The sequence below is a fragment of the Coccinella septempunctata genome, chromosome 3 (genome assembly GCF_907165205.1).
Source record: "Coccinella septempunctata chromosome 3, icCocSept1.1, whole genome shotgun sequence".
In the NCBI taxonomy this organism is placed as follows: Eukaryota; Metazoa; Arthropoda; class Insecta; order Coleoptera; family Coccinellidae; genus Coccinella; species Coccinella septempunctata.
The window spans coordinates 15,933,568-15,941,255 of record NC_058191.1 but is presented as its reverse complement, the minus strand read 5'-3'; the positions used below and the strand labels follow the sequence as shown (position 1 = coordinate 15,941,255).

The 7,688-nt window shown below is 37.6% G+C and overlaps 2 pseudogenes; one reads left to right on the top strand and one right to left on the bottom strand.

Annotated features, from left to right (window-relative positions):
- Positions 1 to 430: 430 nt before the first annotated feature.
- Positions 431 to 2,561, top strand: LOC123310283 (annotated as a pseudogene).
- A 231-nt stretch (positions 2,562 to 2,792) lies between these two features.
- On the bottom strand, positions 2,793 to 3,411 carry LOC123310282 (annotated as a pseudogene).
- Between the last annotated feature and the right edge of the window lie 4,277 nt (positions 3,412 to 7,688).

Genomic DNA, 7,688 nt, shown 5'->3' with positions numbered 1-7,688 from the left:
CACCCTGGTACGTTACGAACCAAACGCTCCATACAGATCTAAAGATCCCATACGTGAAAGAAGTCATCCAGGACAGAAGTTGCAGACATGACGCAATACTCGGAAGCCATCCTAACGCCCTAATCCGACCACTGACCAAACCCCCAGATACCAGACGACTGAAGAGAAACTGGCCAGCAGATCTGAAGGATGCCTGAGGACTTATCACTGGATAAGACCTCATAACGCCACTTAGGAGCCTACAGCTCTGAACCAGCAAACAGGCCCATAGAATGAATACATTCTGATTGCTTGTATACGTACTATAATAAAAAAAAATATCAGGATATCCCTTCGATCGATGGTTGTCATGGCACAATGTAATTATTTGTTTGCAAGTGTCAATGAAGATTATAAAACCTTCAAAAATTCTTGATACGTGTTTCTAAAAATGTCGATCGGTGACGACGAGGTTGTAGTTCCCGAGAGCATTATAGAGAAAGCAAATGAGGCAGCAGAACAAGTTATTCCATTGAAATCAAAAACTTTGTACGAAAAGGAATATACAGCGTTTTGTACTTGGAGAAATAATATGAAAGCCGAAGGTGTCAACGAAAAAAATCATTTTGGCTTATATTTCTAAAAGGTTCAAAAAAGTTGAGTCGTCGTTCTTATGGTCCTTCTATTTGCAACTCAGAAAAATGTTGGCTCTGAAAGAAAAAATAGACATCGGCAGATTTTACCAAATCACCGCCTTTTTGAAGCAACATTCTAGAGGATACCTGGCAAAGAAGTCGAAATTATTCACAAGAGAGGAGTTGGAATATGTTTTAGATGCCGCTCCTGATGATCAATTGAACCAAATCTTGAAGCTGCACATAGTTTTAGAATTGAGATGCACATGTTGAATTTCATTTCGATAGTTCTGATAGGAATTGAGATTTCAGTGGTCGATTCGACATATTATCATTTCAATTCCTAAAGAACTATTGGATCAATTCGACCAAAATCTCGAAACTGTACATAGTTTTCGAAATGAGATGCACATGTTGAATTTCGGTTCGATAGTTGTGATAGGAATTGAGATTTCAGTGGTCAATTCGGCAAAGTGTGATATCAATTCCTCGAAAACTGTTGGATCAATTCGAACCAAATCTTGAAACTGCACACAGTTTTCGAATTGAGATGTACATGTTGAATTTCAGTTCGATAGTTTAGATAGGAATTGAGATTTCAGCGGTCTATTCGGCAAAGTGTGATATCAATTCCTCGAAAACGGTTGGATCAATTCGAACCAAATCTTGAAACTGCACACAGTTTTCGAATTGAGATGCACATGTTGAAATTCAGTTCGATAGTTTAGATAGGAATTGAGATTTCAGTTGTCAATTCGGCAAAGTGTGATATCAATTCCTCGAAAACTGTTGGATCAATTCGAACCAAATCTTGAAACTGCACACAGTTTTCGAATTGAGATGCACATGTTGAATTTCAGTTAGATAGTTTAGATAGGAATTGAGATTTCAGTGGTCAATTCGGGAAAGGGTGATATCAATTCCTCGAAAACTGTTGGATCAATTCGAACCAAATCTTGAAATTTCACACAGTTTTCGAAATGAGATGCACATGTTGAATTTCAGTTCGATAGTTCTGATAGGAAATGAGATTTCAGTGGTCGATTCGACAAAATATCATTTCCATTCACAAGGAACTATTGGATCAATTCGACCCAAATCCCGAAACTGTATTCAGTTTTCAAATTGAGATGCACATGTTGAATTTCAGTTCGATAGTTCAGATAGGAATTGAGATTTCCGTGGTCGATTCGACAAAATATCATTTCAATTCCCAAGGAAATATTGGATCAATTCGACAAAGTGTGATATCAATTCCTAAAAACTGTTGGATCAATTCGAACCAAATCTTGAAACTGCACATAGTTTTCGAATTGAGATGCACATGTTGAATTTCAGTATGATAGTTCTGATAGGAATTGAGATTTCAGTGGTCGATTCGACATAGTATCATTTCAATTCCTAAGGAACTATTGAATCAATTCGACCCAAATCTCGAAACTGTACACAGTTTTCGAATTGAGATGCACATGTTGAATTTCAGTTCGATAGTTCATATAGGAATCGAGATTTCAGTGGTCAATTCGGCAAAGTGTGATATCAATTCCTAAAAACTGTATTTTCCGCTTTCTTTAGTCCGTTTAACTAGCTGAATATACCGACCTAACGTTCAGACTTGATCTAGTCATTTTAGGCGTAGATTGCCGATTTCCGTGACCGTTCGACCGCCGTTGGGTCCCAAGAGGACTTGGGGCCTTTACCGTATCTTGTTTCTATTTTGTCAATATTTTGCCGATTTCCCACCGATCAAGTTGCAGGTTGACAGCTTCTTCCGACCTGCTGTCTAACTGGCATTTTGAGGGTCACCAAGAGAGAGAGAGAGAGAGAGGAGAGAGAGAGAGAGAGATAAAGCACCGATTTCCCTCAGGCCCTGCTGGAATATCCACTTCTGCATCAGAAACTCCGGTTTTAGTGTCACCCCACCAAGTATTTGTTCAGAAATATTGATTCTGTTCTGAAATGGATCCTCAATATATCCTTCTGGTCCAGAATTTGTGAGAAGGGTTGCAGAAGATCGCCTGAAAGTGTGCCCTGCATATTGTTCAGCATCAGAAAGACCCAAATACTTTGCAATTGTAGCGGGCATTTTACAAAATGAGTTCATACCTACAGGCTGGAAAGTACATTTTTCGTTTTTATAATTAAGGAATAGTCGCTTGTGATCAACTTTGTTTGGCCTCAAGTTCTTATACTTGCGGAATATATCAAGTGCAGCAACCTTATCACTACCATTGACCATAGTGAAAACTCTTTTCTTAAAGGTTTTTTATCAGGAAGCTGAATAACCAATACGCTGTCCTGATCTTCCACATCACCTACGACCATATTCACCAGCTGGCCAATTCTACACCCTCCTGCAACACCCATAATAAAAACTACCTTTATCAATAAATATTGCTCATCAGGAGCGGCATCTAAAACATATTCCAACTCCTCTCTTGTGAATAATTTCGACTTCTTTGCCAGGTATCCTCTAGAATGTTGCTTCAAAAAGGCGGTGATTTGGTAAAATCTGCCGATGTCTATTTTTTCTTTCAGAGCCAACATTTTTCTGAGTTGCAAATAGAAGGACCATAAGAACGACGACTCAACTTTTTTGAACCTTTTAGAAATATAAGCCAAAATGATTTTTTTCGTTGACACCTTCGGCTTTCATATTATTTCTCCAAGTACAAAACGCTGTATATTCCTTTTCGTACAAAGTTTTTGATTTCAATGGAATAACTTGTTCTGCTGCCTCATTTGCTTTCTCTATAATGCTCTCGGGAACTACAACCTCGTCGTCACCGATCGACATTTTTAGAAACACGTATCAAGAATTTTTGAAGGTTTTATAATCTTCATTGACACTTGCAAACAAATAATTACATTGTGCCATGACAACCATCGATCGAAGGGATATCCTGATATTTTTTTTTTATTATAGTACGTATACAAGCAATCAGAATGTATTCATTCTATGGGCCTGTTTGCTGGTTCAGAGCTGTAGGCTCCTAAGTGGCGTTATGAGGTCTTATCCAGTGATAAGTCCTCAGGCATCCTTCAGATCTGCTGGCCAGTTTCTCTTCAGTCGTCTGGTATCTGGGGGTTTAGTCAGTGGTCGGATTAGGGCGTTAGGATGGCTTCCGAGTATTGCGTCATGTCTGCAACTTCTGTCCTGGATGACTTCTTTCACGTATGGGATCTTTAGATCTGTATGGAGCGTTTGGTTCGTAACGTACCAGGGTGCGTTTGTTAATATTCTTAGAATTTTTGATTGACTGTACTCAGTTTTCGAATTGAGATGCACATGTTGAATTTCAGTTCGATAGTTCAGATAGGAATCGAGATTTCGGTGGTCTTTTCGGCAAAGTTTGATATCAATTCCTCGAAAACTGTTGGATCAATTCGAACCAAATCTTGAAACTGCACATAGTTTTCGAATTGAGATGCACATGTTGAATTTCAGTTCGATAGTTCTGATAGGAATTGAGATTTCAGTGGTCGATTCGACATATTATCATTTCAATTCCTAAGGAACTATTGGACCAATTCGACCAAAATCTCGAAACTGTACACAGTTTTCGAAATGAGATGCACATGTTGAATTTCAGTTCGATAGTTCTGATAGGAATTGAGATTTCAGTGGTCGATTCGACAAAATATCATTTCAATTATCAAGGAACTATTGGATCAATTCGACCCAAATCCCGAAACTGTACTCAGTTTTCGAATTGAGATGCACATGTTGAATTTCAGTTCGATAATTCAGATAGGAATTGAAATTTCAGTGGTCAATTCGGCAAAGTGTGATATCAATTCCTCGAAAACTGTTGGATCAATTCGAACCAAATCTTGAAACTGCACATAGTTTTCGGATTGAGATGCACATGTTGAATTTCAGTTCGATAGTTCAGATAGGAATCGAGATTTCGGTGGTCTTTTCGGCAAAGTGTGATATCAATTCCTCAAAAACTGTTGGTTCAATTCGAACCAAATCTTGAAATTTCACACAGTTTTCGAATTGAGATGCACATGTTGAAATTCAGTTCGATAGTTCAGATAGGAATTGAGATTTCAGTGGTCAATTCGACAAAATATCATTTCAATTCCCAAGGAACTATTGGATCAATTCGACCCAAATCCCGAAACTGTACTCAGTTTTTGAATTGAGATGCACATGTTGAATTTCAGTTCGATAGTTCAGATAGGAATTGAGATTTCAGTGGTCAATTCGGCAAAGTGTGATATCAATTCCTAAAAACTGTTGGATCAATTCGAACCAAATCTTGAAACTGCACATAGCTTTCGAATTGAGATGCAAATGTTGAATTTCAGTTCGATAGTTCTGATAGGAATTGAGATTTCAGTGGTCGATTCGACATATTATCATTTCAATTCCTAAGGAACTATTGGATCAATTCGACCAAAATCTCGAAACTGTACACAGTTTTCGAAATGAGATGCACATGTTGAATTTCAGTTCGATAGTTCTGATAGGAATTGAGATTTCAGTGGTCTATTCGGCAAAGTGTGATATCAATTCCTCAAAAACTGTTGGATCAAATCGAACCAAATCTTGAAACTGCACATAGCTTTCGAATTGAGATGCACATGTTGAATTTCAGTTCGATAGTTCTGATAGGAATTGAGATTTCAGTGGTCGATTCGACATATTTTCATTTCAATTCCTAAGGAACTATTGGATCAATTCGACCAAAATCTCGAAACTGTACACAGTTTTCGAAATGAGATGCACATGTTGAATTTCAGTTCGATAGTTCAGATAGGAATCGAGATTTCGGTGGTCTTTTCGGCAAAGTGTGATATCAATTCCTCAAAAACTGTTGGATCAATTCGAACCAAATCTCGAAACAGCACATGGTTTCCGAATTGAGATGCACATGTTGAATTTCAGTTCGATAGTTCTGATAGGAATTGAGATTTCAGTGGTCGACTCGACAAAATATCATTTCAATTCCCAAGGAACTATTGAATCAATTCGACCCAAATCCCGAAACTATACTCAGTTTTCGAATTGAGATGCACATGTTGAATTTCAGTTCGATAATTCAGATAGGAATTGAAATTTCAGTGGTCAATTCGGCAAAGTGTGATATCAATTCCTCGAAAACTGTTGGATCAATTCGAACCAAATCTTGAAACTGCACATAGTTTTCGGATTGAGATGCACATGTTGAATTTCAGTTCGATAGTTCAGATAGGAATTGAGATTTCATTGGTCAATTCGGCAAAGTGTGATATCAATTCCTCGAAAACTGTTGGATCAATTCGAACCAAATCTTGAAACTGCACATAGTTTTCGGATTGAGATGCACATGTTGAATTTCAGTTCGATAGTTCAGATAGGAATCGAGATTTCGGTGGTCTTTTCGGCAAAGTGTGATATCAATTCCTCGAAAACTGTTGGTTCAATTCGAACCAAATCTTGAAATTTCACACAGTTTTCGAATTGAGATGCACATGTTGAAATTCAGTTCGATAGTTCAGATAGGAATTGAGATTTCAGTGGTCAATTCGACAAAATATCATTTCAATTCCCAAGGAACTATTGGATCAATTCGACCCAAATCCCGAAACTGTACTCAGTTTTTGAATTGAGATGCACATGTTGAATTTCAGTTCGATAGTTCAGATAGGAATTGAGATTTCAGTGGTCAATTTGGCAAAGTGTGATATCAATTCCTAAAAACTGTTGGATCAATTCGAACCAAATCTTGAAACTGCACATAGCTTTCGAATTGAGATGCACATGTTGAATTTCAGTTCGATAGTTCTGATAGGAATTGAGATTTCAGTGCTCGATTCGACATATTTTCATTTCAATTCCTAAGGAACTATTGGATCAATTCGACCAAAATCTCGAAACTGTACACAGTTTTCGAAATGAGATGCACATGTTGAATTTCAGTTCGATAGTTCAGATAGGAATCGAGATTTCGGTGGTCTTTTCGGCAAAGTGTGATATCAATTCCTCAAAAACTGTTGGATCAATTCGAACCAAATCTCGAAACAGCACATGGTTTCCGAATTGAGATGCACATGTTGAATTTCAGTTCGATAGTTCTGATAGGAATTGAGATTTCAGTGGTCGACTCGACAAAATATCATTTCAATTCCCAAGGAACTATTGAATCAATTCGACCCAAATCCCGAAACTGTACTCAGTTTTCGAATTGAGATGCACATGTTGAATTTCAGTTCGATAGTTCAGATAGGAATTGAGATTTCAGTGGTCAATTCGGCAAAGTGTGATATCAATTCCTAAAAACTGTTGGATCAATTCGAACCAAATCTTGAAACTGCACATAGCTTTCGAATTGAGATGCACATGTTGAATTTCAGTTCGATAGTTCTGATAGGAATTGAGATTTCAGTGGTCGATTCGACATATTATCATTTCAATTCCTAAGGAACTATTGGATCAATTCGACCAAAATCTCGAAACTGTACACAGTTTTCGAAATGAGATGCACATGTTGAATTTCAGTTCGATAGTTCTGATAGGAATTGAGATTTCAGTGGTCTATTCGGCAAAGTGTGATATCAATTCCTCAAAAACTGTTGGATCAATTCGAACCAAATCTTGAAACTGCACATAGCTTTCGAATTGAGATGCACATGTTGAATTTCAGTTCGATAGTTCTGATAGGAATTGAGATTTCAGTGGTCGATTCGACATATTATCATTTCAATTCCTAAGGAACTATTGGATCAATTCGACCAAAATCTCGAAACTGTACTCAGTTTTCGAATTGAGATGCACATGTTGAATTTCAGTTCGATAGTTCAGATAGGAATTGAGATTTCAGTGGTCAATTCGGCAAAGTGTGATATCAATTCTTCGAAAACTGTTGGATCAATTCGATCCAAATCTTGAAACTGCACATACTTTTCGAATTGAGATGCACATGTTGAATTTCAGTTCGATAGTTCAGATAGGAATCGAGATTTCGGTGGTCTTTTCGGCAAAGTTTGATATCAATTCCTCGAAAACTGTTGGATCAATTCGAACCAAATCTTGAAACTGCACATAGTTTTCGAATTGAGATGCACATGTTGAATTTCAGTTCG